This window comes from Ischnura elegans, chromosome 10 (genome assembly GCF_921293095.1).
Source record: "Ischnura elegans chromosome 10, ioIscEleg1.1, whole genome shotgun sequence".
Lineage (NCBI taxonomy): Eukaryota > Metazoa > Arthropoda > Insecta > Odonata > Coenagrionidae > Ischnura > Ischnura elegans.
The window spans coordinates 78,039,948-78,060,263 of NC_060255.1; the positions used below are offsets into that span (position 1 = coordinate 78,039,948).

Below are 20,316 nucleotides of genomic sequence, written 5' to 3' on the forward strand. Positions count from 1 at the left end.
ATAAATTTTCATAAAAATCATCTATTTACCGCTTGAATAATGATAAAAGTTACAGTCATCGTTGTTTACTGGAAGACATAACAAAATGTGACTATGTTCATCGAAAAATGGACTGTCTGAGGGTAGCTTTTTTATGTATTTAAGATTGAATTTAAATTATGATACGCATTCAACCTCTCGTGACATTATACTTGCATGAACATTGATAAGTTAATTGAACTTTAGCTTTCTTAGGTATATCAACTACTACTCAAGCTACAAAATGGAAACACAGCAAAATCATGTCAATGAACACCCATATAAAAATGGAACCTTCTTACAAGTCTTGGCTAGTGGTCTCCTCAACAGATGTATCGCGGGTAGTCGCCACAAGGGAAAGATTTCGGGGGGACTGAAGCTCCCGGAGTCCCCCTTCTGGCTAAGTGCCTGGGGTGGGGGTTACACCCCAGGTGGGAAGGGCGGAAAGGGGAGGGAGAGGGTCGCGAGAGTTTATTTCGGGATGGTAGCCGTGCGAAGGGACACGGTGAGCAGGGTTGGCTCAGGGTTGGGGACACCACACGAGACGAACTGGGTAGCCTCCCGCTTCCACCACTAAGTAAGCGCTTTATGCTATTTCACTGGATACCAAAGGGAAATAAGAGAGTTGGATGGATGAGGCAGATACTTTGTGGAGATCCATTATGAGATATGAAGTGAAACACTTTGCACTTTCCACATACATCTACATCTATATCTACATAATACCTCTAGGGTGTTTGGCAGGGGGTGATCAATCACCAGCATGCAGCATGCATTTGGACTCCCACATGCACACCACACAAAAATTTATTAAACTAAAGTCGACATGTATCGCTGCACTGCAGCATTATCAAGATCTTGGTTTAGTCTTGATAATGCTGCAGTGCAGCGAAACATGTCGACTGTAGTTTAATAAAAAAATTTTACGTGGAAAGTGTAAAGTGTTTCACTTCATATCTGTAATAAGAGAGGGTAGACTCCAAAACAGCTCCAAAAACTCTCGAATCGCTGATGTAATTCAGTAATTGTGGAAATTCGGGAAAAAAATAAATAAAGCTTCAGTAAGTAAAGATTCAGTAAGTAAGGAACTTTGAGTTTAAAAAAAAAACTTCAATAAGGCTTCATCTATAACAACGAAGGCAATGCCGAGATAATTTTATCAGCAGGATAAGAAATATTGCACGCAATCCAATATTGATGACTAATATATGACAAAATTGAAAAGATAAACTCAACAAAAGCAATTGACAAAATTGATAAGATAAACTGCAAAATTTATGAATAAGTAATTAGCATTTAGACGCAAATATAAATATTTTATAATAATCAGTTACTTAAAAAAACTGCCCCATTGAATTTTAATGCTATCTGTTATTAAAACAATAATACAAATAAGTAAATGCAAAATTATAAGGTTCAAAAAATGATAAAATCACTCACTATGTTTTCCCTCGTATTGAATTCCCTGATGATTCAATTCAGTATGATGAAACAAGGACTGCAAGTGCAAAGTCGATACAGGAAGTATATAATAATAGTAAATAACAATCCTCTATTATCAAAGGGCATTTGCATTACAGGAAACGCCAGGCGATAACCTTTGAGGGCAACGCGACAATGCATAGATTAGCAGCACATGTGATGCGATACAAACATGGTGAGACTAAACGAATTTGAAACGTGCTGCTGGTGACGAATAATACATTTTTAACTTAATGCAATTAAAAAGAAACTCGGTAGTTCAACTGGCTAAAGCACTCTACCGAATATCGTAGGATCCGGGTTCGTATCCCGATCAAGGCGAATGATTTTCTCTCCGTGGATTTTTCGCTCGATTTTTAATATTTAAACACCCAGATATCTGATTTCCCGACCGAATTTAATGCGTCTACCCAAGCGTCACTGACCTTGCCTTTTACTTGCTGCTGAGGTGAAGACGGCAATGGGGAATCCGAGGGTCTTACACACAAAGGGATCAAAATGGATAGGGAGGAAGTTGGCGAGAAAGGAATTGAAGAGGATGCTTCAGGACACTCGACTCTCACACAAGATAGCTCGTGCCGACGGCAGATGGATTCGAGTCAAGGCGAAGTATCGCTGGGTGACTAAACGTCCACATTTAACTGGACATATCCTGCAGTCACTGGCGTAGCGGGAGGGGTTTCCTGGTTGGAACCCCTCTCTTGAGCCTTTAAAAGAGCTCCAAAAATGAGTAAGATGGCCTCCATAAATATCTTTTAAGAAATACTCGTACAACAATACTGTTTTTGTGTCCTAAAAATCATGTTGTCAACATCAAATATCCTAAAATTTGCCGGGAGATGACCCCATTTGTCCTGGGGTGTTTTCCATACTCCCTGGAAGGGCCCCGAAATCTTCGATGGCCCCCCCTCCCCAGATTTCAAAATCCTGGCTAATCCGCTGCCTGCAGTTATATGAAATTTCGAGCATCAGGCCGGCATGACTAAATATAAACAACATATGGTTATTAAATATATAACTCCATGATTTCGACACTATGCCATTGTCAAGGAAATGACATGGTGTCAAAATCATGGTCGATAATCGAAGTTGATGTGAAAATGTTTAGTTGTTTATATTTCACCATGCACATTAGGCACTAAGTTAAGTTATTTCCACCAAGTTAAGCCTGAAACGAATCAATACATCCGGCCAGGTTTTTCCATAGACCTAAATATTCCGGCTAAATTAGTTTTTGCTAAAACATATAACTGATAAATCCTAAACAAAATAGAAAATAAGTAAGAATATACATGAGGCCATTAGTATCCTTTTGAATTTACTTATATACTGAAAATGTGGAATTTAGAGGGGAAATCGTTGATTGTAGATGTAGGGCAATTAAACAGAGTCAGCCTACTCACGCTTTTCAATTTTTTCCACTATCAGCTCTAGTATCCTTCCTTTGTAACTTGTGATAGAACGCGCTTATTTTTTTAAGCAATGACAAGGATTTGCGCAAAATTTGTCAATCCAAATCTGACAAAAGAATTCTCCCCCTCAAAAAAGAATGACTAATGGAAATATGGCATGAATAAAAATGTATAAATTCAATTTTTCATTGTATTTTTAATGCTCTTAATTAGAGAAAAATGAATCCAATATTTAGGAAGGCTATTTATTTAAAATATTCCTTTTTTTTTTAATTGTTATCATTTAGTAAATACCGTTCTGTTCACCCTAGGCATACGTCACGTCAGGAACGCAAGACAGCAGAAGGCTTCAAAAAAAAGAACATCACGGCCTGACGGCGGCTGACTCTCAGGATCGCAAAGGTGCAAGGCAAAATCCCCATCCTTTGTCCGTCCACCTGGCCCACGGTTCCACGAATTTCCGACCAATGCATTTCCAAATGGCTGAAAGGGAGGAAGGATTCTTTCGGCACGTTTCACCTGAAGGGCAGCTCAAGGGAGGAGCTGAGGCACTTGGAAAATTGTCAACAACGCACGCCCCACCAGTCGACATTGTGAACCTCTTGAGGGCCATGGGGCCCGAAAATAACCCTGCATTCAGCGCCACCTTACAATTCTCCATACAGGTCTGCAAAAATTATTTTATTATTTAAGGTATTCTACCAGTTAAGTTTGGTTTACATGATCTAAATCTAAATTCTACCCCGAAAGCCTCCAAAATAGAATTGTTACAGGGGGTGTAAGGACACCACCCGTTTATGTATAAAAAGCTAATGCTAAAAAAATTACGTATAGCATTTACTAAAGTATTTTATGGTTCGGGGGAAAACGGATTCTCATATCTATCCTTTCGGCAAAATATCTCTCTTAATTGCTTCCATCGGACCTATCTATAAAATTAATCAACCATGCAACAGCCAAAGTAATTTCCCTGACTTCTCTCTCAGCAAGAAACATTAATTCCGAAAACCAAGGTCAATTACATTCAAAGAAAAGTGATAAATAGGTAATGAATGAAGTGACATTTATGGAGAAAATAATAATACGTAGTGAAGATAATAGTGACAACTAAGTTACGGAATTAGCGAAAATTTGAAAAATAACGAACTAGTTAAAATACAACTACGGGAGCAGGACTATAACGCGGGATAATAAGTATGCAACTAGAGATAGGTGCCTAGCGAAACGAAAAACGCAAGTCATAAATCTAAGAGCTCATGAACACAGAGTGAGGGAAACGTATTCCTAAAATGAGGCCACGTGCTTTTTACGATACCTATTTTAAATTATGAGGCCAACATATCATGAAATTCTAACTAGGCCTAGAGTTAAGATAGCACAAAGCTATCCGGAGAAGCACGGGGAGAAGTTATCTACCCCAAGCTATCCAACGTGGAATTCGTCACGTGCAATGCATATGGAAAAACGAACCCGCTGAATACCGACTGTGAGGCCGCTTGGACAAGCCGATGGCAAGGGAGAGTGAAAAAAAATGAGGCTTGTGAGGGGAGCACGGAAGAGCACGTGGGAAGGCTATAATGACCCTTTAGCAGCGAGGAAAGGTCGAAGGGATGGGAATGCATTTCGAAGGGATGCCTGCGAGGTAAAAGTCATCAGCTGAACTGTGCACGCTTACTGTTAGAACAACTTAGCTATGCTGTGCGGCAATGTAATAAAAATTGCGGCAAAATTTGAACATCGTCTAATAAAAGGTAATGTAAGAGTTAAAATTAAGTATCAGCTTACCAATATTTCTAATATTGAAAAATCATGAAATTACAAAAAATTTCTTTTAAAAATGAAGTTTTTTGGATAGTGAAAATGTTAAAAATAAGAACCCTGCTTTTCAAATAATTTCCCCCCGGTTTTAGACTCCTCCCCCGAAAGAAATTCCTAACTACCCCATTGCCGACTTCTCTTGGCAATAAATGCTAAATGCTGTAAGAAAGGTCAATAAAACTCAAAGAAAAGTGAAATTGGTCAATAGGTAATGAATAAGTGGCGTAACTCTCATAACATAGGAACATAGTAACGTATAACAACGCTATATAGTATAGTAGTAACTGCGCTCCACAGGAAAAAATTTTCAGGCTGTGATTCGCACCACAAAACTTTGATTTTCCTGGTCAGTACGCACACCACCACGCTGCACAGACTCCTAAATTTCCATGGTAATTTTATTAGCGCGACAACTTTTTCCCTTAACCAAATTATGTGAATTTCACTGCTGTTCAAATGGCAATTCGGAAAAAAATAATTACCGATTATTTTTCATGCATCGAGCGATCATATGGCGTGACGGAACCATACTACGGAAACAAATGGAAAATAAAATCATCAATTTATAGCTTTTTAAAGGTATTTCAAATAAATATTTTCACAAAATAAATAATTGTTCAAAACAATTAGACTCTTTTTGACTTTTAATGCTTTTTATTCGCCGTTTAGTTTCAGAGATGAATTGAAAAGGAGAAGGGAAGCAGCTAGGAATTAAGGCTAGGGAGGGTTTTCTTGCAAGTACTACCGGGGTGTGTGGGGGTATAGAATACCCACCAGGATAAACGGTAGGTGCGAGATTAATAAATTGCGGAATTTTAAGATAAACGGTTTAAAATGGTGAGTTATACGGCTTTCTAAGGGATAATTAATTAATCCTTGCACTATTCTATTAGTAATATCAATCCCATTAAGTAAAATGTATTAAACTTAAAAATTTATCTGATCTCTGGGGGGGTTTTTTCCCACAAACCCCCCCCCCCCCCACTCGCTGCGCAACTGAAAAGGAAGACCAGAAGATGAAAAGAAAAAGCGACTTGAAGACCAAAAAAATAACACTAACTTCTAATAATTTACAGCTTTAAATGATCGATTTTTGGTCATTCTATATTCTTTCAAACAGATTTTAAACGTAATCGATACGAGAAACAAAAAGGAAATCGAATACAAGGTGGAGATACAGGCCTCTATCCCCAATGATCCATGTCTCCCAATCCTCCTTGAGAGTTCTAGAGGCATTCTCATGCAAGGAATGCGAAGCAGGGGCGCTGAAGGAATTGGACCTTCGAAGAGCTGGACGCAATCCAATTACGTATCGCGTGCCGAACCGCACTCGCCACTCGGATGAAAGGAAAATAAAAAAATGAAAAGACTGGGGCTATCACTGATGTCCTTCGCGATTTATATTCAAATAAGGATGACTTCCACTCGCTGCTATTCGCTATCCAGCTGAACCGCGGGAGATAATGTCACGGATTATAGAGCGTGACTGACTCTACTGAGATAGAGAGGGAAAAACTAATTTGAAAAAAATTCAATCAGGAAAACTATATGTTTCCAGGAAATCTAGCGTAGAACATGTACATTCGGAATAAAAATAGGTCAACTGGCACTTGTTGTTCAAAAGCATAAAACTTAACGAAGTAACTTGTTTTCCAAGAAAAAGTTATAAAAATCTCCACATCATTGAAACTTAAGGAAGTAATTGAGGAAAATCATAAAATCTCCACATCTTTGAAGTGTTTTTCTTTCTGATATGATTAAGTTTCGAGAACTGATAGAGATAAGCTTTAAGTGATCGAACGTTGCCACCTATATATAATACAGGAAATTACGAATGTAAGCAAACTTCCTACAGATATTGAAGAAATGCCGCGACGATTATTAAAATTTATAATTGGCAATATACACCTTAGCTGGGATTTTAACCTGGATCTCCCGGAAACCGGACAAGTATGCTGCCAGTAATCTATTCAATGAATGCTCACACCTTCATAAATAAACAATAAAAACCAAGGCTGTGTGGAAAATGAAACAGACAAATGATTCTCCTGAGTAAACTCCGGCAATATTGCTGTATGTGCCTAGTCTCAGGTCAACAGAGGAGGGAGTGATCATTTCCTCATTCTTAACCCTAGTAGCATGTTAGCATATCATAGTGCAGTTGCATTGCGCAGAAACAAGTTCAGGCCCCTGACACAAATAGCGGGACTGGAAGTAGGTACTAATCACAAATCAGGTGGGTTATAGATTTTAGCCAATATCTACACACATATTATACCCTTTAAGGCACCTTATGGGTAATAAACAGGGCCAGATGTTTTGACAATCACTTTACGTTTTAGAACTTCATTTTTCGTTTTCATTTTTCATTTCGTTTCAGAACTTTAGAAAAACGTGTTTGAGGTAGCTATGAGATCACATAAGTTATACATTTTTCCGCGAATGCCAGTGAACAATAGGAGATACAAGAATTATCAGCTAGGTAGGAAGCTAAATCAAAATTCTTAATTTAATTACGATACAATGACGTTATATGCAACAGTCAGCTAAACCATGCGATATCATTGTCTCCTTAAAGATAAAGCCCACGAAATTACAACAAAAATTAATTCAATCATATATGCGAAAACAACGATTCGCAGCATATTACTCGCTTCATCTGTCATGGTCAGAAGAAAAGAAGGTAGCGAACATATTTCCGTTTTGAAATGTCTATTTCGTTCGGAGCTCCTGCCATGGTGGAAAATAGTGTTTAAATCCTTCGAAAACATTCGTAAAAAGCTTCGTATTACGATTTGATACACGCGTGACTTCTATAAAAAGTAGCCCAGAAAAACACACACATTGTCGTAATGACCTCGCAAATTATACACAATTCCATGAATGACAGCGATCCACTGGAAAAAGAAACACTAATAGGTATTCATGAAGCTAGAACTAAAATTTACTCACTAACGTTACTCTTGCGTCAGGTAAAAAAAAAAATCTGAGGTCATTGTTCACAAAAATTTAGCGTAGGAAATTTAAAAAAAATCAATTTCATAAAGGTATGAGAAACAAAATCTAATGCTTCTTGCACTAATTTTTAACCTTTCGAAGAAATAATAATATCTTAAAACTATCCTTGTTACTCTGCTTTATAAAAGAAGTAGGTAACGCATTCAAAATATCGTTTCCCGTTCTCAAAAAACCTGTTTTATTCTGACGTATGCAAAAAGCTAACAGTGTGAAATAGCGAATCGCTAAGCACCCTCGGAAGTCGTGTTAAAACAGTTCCTTACCCCACTTCCTCGGATGTATTGGGTGAACCAAAACTTAGAGAAAACCGCATTGAGGCAGAAACCTCCCACGCCCAAGTGGAACCCACCTGAGGTCGACCGTAAAACAGAAAATCCTTCACCGTTTCGAAATAAGGGCACGCAACCCTTTACAAGATGTTTGTTGTTCGTAAGGAGACCGTGGGGGGTTGCTTGTTTCCCATTCCTGGCATGTTGGGCGACGCGGAGTTCCTCGTTTGGGAGCGGAAACGCTCCCAGTGCCCACTTACGGGGTTGGTTTCTCTTGCGGAGGGCGTAAGGGTGCAGAGGGTGGCAACCCTCAACATCCGACAACTTCACTCCTCACCACCACACCCTCCCGCCACCCTTCCTTTGGCATTCCGGACGGCTCATCAGCGCAGGGAGGGTGCATTTCTCGACACTTGGAAAACAACCCCAGACCCTCTCCCTTGAACCCCTTTGATCTTTTTCCCTACATAAAAAGGTGGATTCATATGTAAAGGAAGAACGATTATCATCTGGTTCTCTCATTTTGGATTGGTATTTAAACAGGTATCGGGAAGTCTGGGAAAATTCTGTCACCGCCGGGATTAGAACCCGAGCCCTCCGGGGAGGGAACCCAGCACTTTTGCCACCACACCAATCCGATCCCTGTGCAGGTTAGTTTACACAGGAAAAAATCACCCCCCGCCACATTTAACTTGACTCTTCAATTTCCGCGACTCTTTCTAAAATCATGATCGAGCAACACGAGATTTTGCCAAAGTTATGGCGGATTTATTTTATTACCATCAAAGTATTCTACCGATTAAGGTAGGTTTTCATGGAGTACTTAAGCATGGAGTCATTTTCAAGGATGACAATAACGTAAAGTGTCGAAACCATGGTTAGCAGTAGAGCTATATATAAAAGTGAGGAAAATATTTTGTTTTTTACATTGTATTATGGATACTCAGCTCCTATTTTCAAGTTATCCATCCTTCAAGTCAAGGATCTGGAAAATTCTATTCCGTAAAGCTTCCTTGGGATCTTCACGCACTTAACCTAACCTGATTAGCTGATAACTAATTGCTCACCTGTATTACACTCTATCTCACCTGATCACCGCAGTACCAGATTCCTTATCTAATTTTCCTGCTCTGTAATATTAAGGCCTAGGTTTGATATTGAAAATTACCCTTCACCAAAATAGGTACGTAAAAACAATTTTTTTCCGTTTTACTTAACCGTGACGGCTAAAATTTGATATTGAAAATTATTTTATGCAAACATACTATTATATCATCACGTACTATTCCTCACTTATTTGGTTCGTCCTTTTTCATTTTTTTATCGGAGAGGACCGATATTGTAGATCACGGAATTTTCTCCAACGCATGGTTATCACGCAGGGCCTTCGCATAGCACTATTCCTCATCCATTTGGTCCGCTCTCATTTCCAATTTTTCCTATTCCGTCGGCACTCCTTTGAAGCACTCATCTCCACTTCCCAACCCCCCTTCTTGAATTAATGCGTGCCGAGAAGAGCTCGTGCGTGAGACTTGTGGTGGTGTAGGGGTCGCCCTCGGCTCGTGACTGGGTCGCACGCAATTTACCGGATGCGCGTGTAACACTCAAAAACTTCCCCTCAACACCCACCAGGCATGCGAGGGAGGCATAGGGGTTGTTCGAGGTTACAACGACTTGTACTCCCCCACGGGGGGCTGAGGGGCTGTGTCGGCTCCGACGGAAAAAGACACACTACTCCGTAAGCAGCTTCAATAATCATACGGCGGGAAGTGCTATTACGCCAAGCATTTACAAAAAGAAAGAAGATAAGGTACGCGTGTGAGTGATTAGACCACTTTTGGAAGTACCATCCATCATTTATTAAAATAATTTACTATTCTAAAAACAAATTTCCATTCCGATCAGATCGCCAAAATATCTATTGTTTTCTCTATTCTATCGGACCAAGAAATGTAAGCTTTTAAAGTGATACTCATGGTCGCTCTGAAAAGAATTTTTTTCCTTGATAGTTCATTCAATCCAAACCTAGTCCGTAGCCTGTAGTGGCTCTCGATCTTATTCAAACAATATTATGCTTGCCGTTTGCTGGAAGCAGTTTGGTGAATCGCGCAGAATCCTTTCTATTTAATTTAGTTCACAGGTTAAATCTTTATGAGCCATATTCCATATCCCATCCTCGTCTTCAATGCGATAATAACTTTCAATTTATGTACTAAACGCGGATATCCTAGATTTTTAAATTGCATTTAATAAACAACATGTTCTTCCATAGGAGTGTGTCTAATGGATTGTTTAATGTGTTTTTTAGTGTTTAATGAATTACATTTTCAAACTAAAAGATGTGATACTGTAGACCCGTACTCAGCGAGGACTGCAGTTAAGGATGCAGTTAAGGATTCATTCAGAGGAAAAGATGAATAATCTTCTTAATAGAATTTATAGAATATTTTTTATCTATCTTTCACTTAAAATGCCTTGAATGGTAAGTACCAACCCCCTGAAGTACTTCCAAATTCTTTCACTTAATATTCCTCCCCGCGTCTTTCGTAACCACCTAATACACCAACTAAATCCCTCTTTCTTTCTCTCACAGATCATTTTTTACAGACTTTCACCTCGTTCAACATCATTTCGTCCACCTACCTTCCCTCAGTGGCGGATGCATATGGGGGGGCGCAGGGGTCACGTGCCCCCCCCCCTTGTGGGGCTGCCCGCATTGCTGAACAATACAGAACCACAATCGTAACTTTTTTATAGGATAAGATAGCATTGTCTTTTATATGCGTGTATCAGTTTTAATAAAACTATATAAAATTTTGCATGTAACTTAATTATTGTTCATTACGATAAAAGTATAGGTAGCTCAAAATACCTCTTGCGGCCCCCCCTTGAGTTTTTTCTGTAGCCGCTACTGCCTTCCCTGGGTCTCTCAACGCTCTTCCGATCATTCAAGAAGCAACCATCTTACCCTGAATCTTTGTTTTATTCTTTTTTTAAAGTCATTTTTTTTATATTTGCTAAAGCTGCAGATTATTAGTTTTAATATTAAATGTAAAGGCCACATTGGCTCTTTTTGGATAATTAAATTTAAAAAAAATAATGCTATCGCACAGCTTTCTTTTGCATATGGGCGCCAGAGGTAGAGAACGTCGTTTGAGAAGACCCTTCCCATTTTCTCCCACTCCCAAGGGGGTTGAGGTTGAGGAGTTTCCTCATGCCATGGTGTGGGCTTCGACGGAAAAAGACGAGGATAGAGGGTGCACGGCGGAGGAGGGGTACGGCTGTAGCTCGTCGAGTCGGGCGGGGGTGGTCGAAGATGGATGGCTCGAGCAACCCTCTTGAGGAGTCACGACCACCTCCCCCAGCCACCACCACCACGTTCCATCTCCGGAAAAATCTGTCACCTCGCTTCGCTCCCTCCGTGCTCCCATAAGAGTCATGCGACCAGAACCACTCATGTCTCAGCCGAGCGTGCTAGTGGAAATATCCAATCTTTTTCCGGTCTTGGTAGCGTTGGAGACCTATACAATGTACGACCTAAATTTAACAGCACTCGACAGTACCAAACAGTTTTCAATAGTGCCACCGGTTTGGAAGTTATCAGAGGTTTGTTTGGATTGTTAAGAAAAGTTTTATTTATTATTATGTTTTAAACTAATTAAAACCTTTTCTTTAATTTTTTAATCTATAAAAAACTTTAAACTGATATAAACTAATTTTTTGCAAACAGCTATAAATTGACCCAGCAAAAAAATTAAATAGATGAGTGAGGTAAGAGTGAAATATGGTAAGGTGAGATTTAGCTTATTTGAACATTCCATAGATACAAGACGTGGATAAAGTATTCATTATCCTTTTGAGGACCTGTGACCATGCTATTAAAATCACATGCATAAATCAAGCTGCATGAAGAACCCTTCACGACAATATTTATTGTACGTCTTACCGTGTTCGAGATCTTAATCGCATGGCGGAAAATGGCAAGCGGGTGCACGCCATGTGCGATATGCTAATCCGTCTCCTGAACTCCCTCTTTCTGACAGAGAGCGAATCTGACGCGATGAAAAATGTCCACCCCGTGAACGACTCCTCTAATCGCAGAAACTTCACTCAAAAACACGAAATTTTGCCCACCTTCCAACGTTGTCGCTACAAATCGAAAGCTACATAATACACTTGATGCACGCAAAGTCCCCCTCCTGGGGGGAAAACACAGGTTAATGCCTTTCTCAGCAATGGTTTAGTAGCCAAAAATGAAGGCCTAGGACGAAGGAATGGATGAGCTTTAATTCCTCATTGACATTAAACTACGAACCTTTAACAATGCATGATGACAAGACGTCCTTTATCCTATACAAGTATTTAAGATAAAATTGAAAATGTTTTACTTTGGGAAGGCACTATAAACTAATAACGGAAAACGAGTGTATTTTTTCATTGAAGGGAAGAGGTTTCTTCTAAACATTGCGCAGGTCAGCAAAATAAGAAAACTCGAGCTATTTCTCCGTACTAAGGAGAGTAAGGTGAATATTCAAACAATGGCTTGGAACTTACCACGCAATCTATGAGTAATGGTTAAATATTTAGGCTTGACTGGGTAGATTCTTATTATTACTATTCCAGCAGAATACAAAACAATTTTACAAAAAAGAGAAAACATTTTCACGGCATTTCAGCAGAACCTCAGGAGGATTCTTTGTAAACAAATGTTTATGTGAATTGAGTGGAGATGTGTTTTTTCCACGGTGCTCCTATGATAAAAATTGAGCCACATTTCCGCTTGACTTTCTACCGACCTCTTTGCATGATATTCCACTGCTTCACCACATAAATGTTTTCCATTGATACTTTCGCGGAAAATCCGCAGCAGATTCCTTGCCCAAATAAATAATATAAGAGGAAATGAGTCGTTAATTTTTTCCATTATAAGTACTCTGACTTAGGGCAATTAAACATAATCCAAATCTTCCATTAATGATTTACCTATGTTTAAACACGTTTGAAAGGGTAGAATGATTGCGTGCGAAATGGTAAAAACATCACGGTCTCCAACGCATCTAGCCCGTCTCGGAACTTCCGTATCTCCAGCTCCTCCTTGGCCGGACATCGTCGATAGGTAAGCATCAAAGGCGAGCAAACCCCTTCACCGCTACTTCCTTTACGGACACCTCCGCCGTCCGAGCGTGAATCGAGAAAAACAAGAGAGGAGCAAGGAGCGGAAGAAAAAGGAAACAAGGGAAGGAGCGGGCGTGCACCAAAGGCCGTTGACACGCTGCTGCGGTGCGGGCGCGTGAAAAAAAATGACGGCGGAGGGGAAGGGTAGCAGGGGGAATCGTGGAGGGGAGGGCGTGAGGGGGATAAAAGGGGAAACAAAGAAGAACGATGGGAAACTTTGAGATGAATGATTTGCCTGTGTATTTATTATCTTTCATGTATTTGTTTCTTATGTTTGCCTGTTATTTGTCCTCTGTAAATTGGCAAGTTATCGAAAATAGAAAATTTTCAAAAAAATAATAAACAAGTACATAAAGGAAGATTAGGAATGATGGAAGTATATTCACTGGACGTCAGGCAGGATTTGGTGGACTGTGGGGATTATTATTTTTAAAATATTATACCGATTAATGTAGATTTGCATGGTGCATTTAATAAGTACAGTATGAAGCAAGTGACTTTGTCCGCGGTCAGGCGCACTGGTGCAAATTTATATACACGAAGAATGAAGTTCGCCTTGAAATAGTTAAGCCACTATTTTCCATTGAGAATTTCATCTTGGCACATATATTTAAAAAGTATTCCGTTAGTCTCTCCTCCCTTCATGGACTTCCCTCTTCAATTCACAATAAGGCCATTCCCATCGATTTCATCTAAAAATTCTGTTCTCTTCCTTCCTCTTCCTAAAAAAGCGGAAGGCAAATACCCATCGCCATGGCGTACAGTTGCAAGACCCATAAATTTACTCCTCCGCCTGGGGGTAGCTATCCTTCTTCCTCCCTCCCTCCCAATCTATGATCAAAAAACTCACTCCTACCCCGTTTGCCCCCACGGCCTTCCCCTTGCCATGAATGTACACTACTAGTATCTCTTGAACCTCATTACCCCCTCAACTTACTCGCCTATTTTCCCTATCTTCTCAGCGTCCAAAAATGATATAGGAAAATTATTTTTTGAGAAAATTATTATTTAAGTATTCTAAGAATAAAGAATCGTGCTTCGCACTTTTCCGCATAAAAATTTTATTTCAACAGAGTTTCTGAGTCAGAGACTTTGTTAAAATAAAGTTTTTATGCGGAAAAAAGCAAAGTACTCTCTCTTTCCTCAATTCAATTTATTTAAGTATTCTACCCATTTCGTTTCAATTCAGTACTGATTTTTCTAAAATACTTTCACGATTTTTTGCTTCTTGAGGGTGGCAGCTGCCCCCCCTGCCCCTCGCTGGGTACGCCATGTACCTGTTAAGGTAGGTTTCTATGGAGTACTCTGGGAAGAATTCTATTCTCAAAGAGAAGAACTCAATTTAGGAAACTAAGAGAAATTGTGCTTATGTGAAATGGATTTCATCGAGAGCTCATGGCAGAAGTCACACACTTCCAGTATGGCCTCCCAAGTCTCTATCGCGAGTTTTTTCTTCATCTCTGCGGGTACAGGAATTTGAGCGGTAACCGCAGTCATATCGGGTCATTGACACGCTCGTCAGCGACTAACCGTGATCACAGCTGTGTCCAAACCAACAGAAGAGAAGTTCGCAAGGCATATTCACAATTTTCGTCCACCAAAGTCCCTTTACAAAGCGCAAAAAGATTCAGACTCTTTTTCGAAATTTTGAAAGTATTTTGGAAAGGAAGCTGTAAAATATGTAGTTTGATTTGGAGAGCGTACCTGGCGCTAATGCCAAGGAATCCCTATCCGATCAAGAAAAATGATTTTCCACTGAGACGGTGCAATAATTGGTAACAGATGATTATCACAAATGAAATAGATTTTCGTGAAATATATAATTTACGAAGCAATATTTGCAAGAGTGAGTTATCCTGTTGGCATCATAATATATTTGTAGAGAACTATATCTTTAAGCATCATCTCATTAGAGTCTCATATATTTTTTTCTTAGAAGCATAATGTAATACTAATATTTCTGACATCTATTTTGCTATTATCAAGGTTTCTAAGGAAAGAGTTAAAAGACTTGGGGAACCACAAACAACTCTTTTCCTGAAAGCCATGACGATGAAAAAATTCCGTTTCAAAACGTTGACCTTATATGATACATGCCTTTAAAGATGTGGATAAGGAGACGGCTGAAGAATCACAGAGGAGTGGATGCAATAAAAAGTAAACAGGTTTCCAGAAAAATTCTAGGAGGAAAGAATACTTCTAAATTTGAGAAAGGAAAAATGGATCAAGCAAATTTTAAACGGGAGCAGGATTCTAACAACAGAAAAGTGAATCGGGATAGGACACACTGGAGACGGCCATTTTGCTTAAATTCAAGATATTATACCGTATGATGGTGATAATTAACTTTTTCGAGGAAGTGTTACGTCACATTCTCCTCCCCGAAAACGGTTTGTATCGCTAACAGAAAACTTGTTACGGAAACATTAATTCCCATTTTAAATGGCTTTAGGGGAAACCTTTAAATTTCATATCGTCTAAAAGTCATTATTAACGTTAGTTAATTCATTCTTCTCATTCCATTCTTATTTTTTTCATATTCTATCATTCCTAAAACTATTCCTCACTATGCGACCTTTTTTCTTCTCACGTATCATTCGATATTCTCTTTTCTTGCAGGAAAATATTTTAGCCAATTTCGGGGAGGGGATGTTGAAAACAGTGTTTGAAAGAATGTCAGGTAAACGAGGGAGAGGAAGGAAAAGAATAGGATTTTTAAATTGAACGAAAGGGAGTAGGTCTTACTGTGAATTGAAGAGGGAAGTGCATGATGGAAGGGTGGGAATTCTTCTTAAGCACTCCATGGAAACCTACCTTCATCGGTAGAATAATTTAATATTAATGCATAACCTGTTCGGCTAATGCGTTCGAAACCTGCCAAGTTAATACGAAATAACGCATGATACTGATAATGGAACACAAGGAACGAGTAATATCGAAGGAAACATTAGAAGGACAAGGGTGAAGGAAGTGAATGGATGGGGCGTGGAAGGTGTCCAAATACACTTTGGGGCGACCTTCACTATGCTCGCGCGGAACGTGGAGAAAGGGCGAAGGGCGCTAGGTAACTTGATCGGGCCCTTGCCCCCTATCCGCAATAGAAGCAAGCGCCCACTTCCCACATAATTCACGGGAGAAACGGAAGAAGCTATTATACAATGATGGAATGATTCCTATGGATGCATAAGATATTTGCACTATTTTGTGATCGCAACCTAGTTTTTGATTCACCCCGGAAGAAGATGGATTAATACAACGTAGCATATTTGACCGACAAATGAGAGATTCCGGTTCGAGTCCTGGTTCAGACACATAATTTTCTTCATTATGAAGTTCACTGTCAGAGCAAGTAATCTTAAGATTTATATGCGAATTATTAAGTAACTAGAATTTGTTGTAAAAAATGTCCAATTTCAGACATATAATCAGTCCTCAATTTACGAGGTCTGCGATCAAAATTCATGTCATAACGAGTAAAAATACATGGTGCATTAACTACTATAGGTGGGATTCTAGCTTGAGACCTTTAAAATCCGTATAAAAGTGTAGGTTCGAAAAAAAATATAAAGTACTTGATAGCCTTGCAACTGAAGCCGTCATTGATAAGTGTTCCTTCAATTAATTTCCTGGAGACTACTAAATAACGAAAAAAAACGGTTAAACGATAAAGTTACTTACACAAATAAATTTTTGGAAAAAAAATTTCGGTCCTTCTAATCCTGCAATAAAATGATTAACAATGTAATTTTTTACTGAATAAATAGACAAACAAGAAAAACCTGAGCACCGAAACGGTTTAAAAGAAGCTCAAACTACCCTTAAGGCTGAAATCATTTGTGAATGTACAATGCTTGCAGTGGATAACGTACACTTATTTTTCTTTTTCAATACTTTCTTGGGTTCAAGAGCATGTCGAGTTTATTACCGAACGGAAACCTATAAAACTGGTCAATTTTTCAAGGAATGTGATACCACGCACATGAAGTAATTGCTCTTCATGAACTAACAAAGACCCTATTCATAACTCGAGGTCAAAAAAAATGTCTTCCACAGACCAAGACGGGTAATGACATTTATGCAACAAGAAGCAAGAACAGTACGTCTGCAAATTGCACATGAAAGCCATAATTTGGTCAGACACTCTAATCGCTCAATGATAACGAGATGGTAATACACTTCATAAAATGTGACATGTAATGTGATAAAAAATATGAACCCTTAAAAATGTTTAATGTAGGCAAGCTTCAATCTGGTAACGATATCTGGTATTGAAAAAGGACGTTCATCCAGCGGAGCTTTCATACGGTTTAACTTGAGTACACCAAGGGAAATATATCTCAATATATGTTTCAATTTCTCAGGCTTATTTTCTATGCCCTAGTAGAAACATTTTTTAATTACTAGCGCAACAAACTTAAGAAATAACATGAAGAGCTTGGAGAAATTGGTATTATTACAATAACCAAAAACTATCGCCTTCTCTCTCTAATGCCAAGTTTGAACGCATAGAACACTAAAAGATTAAATTTAATGTCGCATCCGAGTCTTCATTTGGCACTAACATAGTTTGAAATATAAATGTGAAATTGTGTCCTTGAAATTTAGAATTTATCGCAGCATCTAAGAAGTGTGCCGCGATAGATACATGTCTGATTGATAGAGCGAAGCCATTCATAGTCTACCACACCATAGTTGTATCCTTACCGCACCATTTAAACCTTTGAGTTAGATCGCTCAATAAGCTCGCATCAAGGTTAGTTAGTAACACGACCACCTTCGAGGGGCGTTGCATTCATATATTCAAGGGTTGTTTGAAAAACCAGGGTGAGTGTAACCACAAGCGGTTTCCAAGAATAGCCCGATGACCACAAAAATGTCTCAAATTGGGGAGGACTGGGCGTGTCTCAAGCCGTAACCAATTGAAAACAGGGTCCTAAGGGAAATGAGCAAAGGAAAATCCACATAGAAACATGGAATATTATAACCAAGTACGGGACTCTATTGCTATACCAGGATTATTTTGTGAGCGCTCTACCTTCAGAAGGTTTTCAACGAGCTCAAGAAGTCAGAAGGGTTAAAACAGCTGTTAAATGACGCATGTCGAGGGAATTACACTACGCACTAAGGGACGAAATCATATTAGCCCCTTACCAACGCTTAAACAATGGGATATTTACCAAAATGGATTATGACCGATGAATTTTGAGTTGTAATAATCACATTAATTCTGCGGACAAAAGAACATTTGCGTGGATTCATCAAATTTCCTTTCTATACATCCAAAAAAAATATAAAATGGGAAAACAAATAGAGGAAATTAAATTCAATGCTCTTAAGTATTGCAACTAGCAATCCGTTTTTTTTTTCTCGGGCGTATTCATACATTCGACATAACATTTTGTAACGTAAAAAAACTTTATATTTATGTGGAATTATAAGGTTCTTTGCATTTCATTATTCTCATTTACATTCCATGTATGATATTAAGTGATCCAGCATTACGTGAGAAATATAAATGGTAGAGAAAAATAGAAGGAAAAAAATCTCCGAGTGAAAGACAACGACCTTGGAGCAGAAGAAGGGCAATATTTTAACCTTGCCAAATAAATCACATTTCGACTCCCAGTGAAATTTTTTTAGTTTTATTTAGAATCGGCAACTAAATTCCACTCCTGAAGAGAATAATAGCCGATAACATGACGTGGAGGCCCGCACGGCAAGCGGATTATACGGCCCTTGGCTATACACGCTCCGCGTGTGACTTTCACAAATCTGCTCATTGCGTGAAATTCTTCCACTCGTTCAAGACAAAAATTTTAAAGAAAATTTTCACCACATCTCACAACGGCCTGTTGGTCTAGGGGTATGATTCTCGCTTTGGGTGCGAGAGGTCCCGGGTTCAAATCCCGGACAGGCCCAACTTTTTTCTCGGTCGTTTCTATCCAGCGACGTACAAGCTCACGCCTCCTTACTCTTGTTGATCAGTCCCGTTCAGAACTGTATTTCCGTGAATACGGTAATTCTTACTAATGTGTAAATTTTTATTCTGGTTGCTTTTAGAGTAAAAGACCAGGTGTGGACAAAATTGGGAAAAGAGAGGCAGTTATGGAGCAGCGTAGATTATAGAAGGACAGATGGATAGGTCGTGTCACATGACAAATAAAATGATCTCTGGCAGGAAATGGAGAGAAAAGCACAGACAAAAACTTCCCTGAGGAAGGTTACGAAATAAATGTTAGTGACCGATAAATGAAAATACAGGGAAAATGACATCGAGGAGCTAAAGGAAACCGTTTGGTAAAGGTAAAATGACGGGTGGCTATACCCAATTTCAGGATTACTCCCCTGCGAAGTCTGCGGACTTATCTGGTCACTCTACAAGTTCTTAAAATTTCTATTGACCCAATGACGCAATGCCGCATATCCCTCCATTGTTGAGAAAATAGTTCACGAAATAGTGAAGTCGCACGATTTGACCAATATTAGAAGTGCTCCCATCGGTCTGAAAATAGGTCTCTCAAATTATCACATTGTCCAGATTTCAAGGATGTCGTTTTTGAAAAATCAAGATTTTGGACCCTCATATTCCCCTGAAAAGTAGATACGCAGAGGAAGTTGGTAACACTGCCATATGTAGATAGACACCAGGGGACTGCATAGAGGTGGCCCAATTCCATCCCATAGAAGGCTGATTTCTGTTGCCACTTCGGTCGCATTTTAATAGGTTTTCAAAAATAAGTTCAACAGATACAGGCTTCAATTGGTGGAAGTTAGACTTTTTAAGTAAATGAAAGATCGTAGCACTTTTCCACAAGATTCTTGTGGAAAAGTGCTACGATCTTTCATTTACTTAAAAAAGTTTTCAAAAATGTCCGAGGCGCTGTAATGAGTACTTTGCGATCCACTTTTTTCCTATACTTTTATTATAATGTTTGTAATTGCGAGGAATATCATTGACAAGTTATATAACTTGATAAATCGCATCATCATGAATTTAAATTGCTGTTGCTACTCCAAATTATACCTAATTTCTCCGTGAAACTCGGATCAATTTGCCCGCCAGCGACACGAGTGGCGAATTCTGTAAAACCATTTAAATGCGCGGTGGTTGGCAACACATTTAA

At 39.0% G+C, this 20,316-nt stretch overlaps 1 protein-coding gene and 1 non-coding gene across 3 annotated transcripts in view; one reads left to right on the forward strand and one right to left on the reverse strand.

Annotated features, from left to right (window-relative positions):
- Window positions 1-20,316, reverse strand: part of LOC124167359 (protein amalgam-like) — a 483,736-nt gene that overhangs the window by 320,188 nt on the left and 143,232 nt on the right. The gene's annotated exons all lie outside the window — the stretch shown is intronic.
- Trnap-ugg lies at window positions 19,039-19,110 on the forward strand. Its single transcript has one exon. It is a non-coding gene; the product is annotated as a tRNA-Pro (tRNA).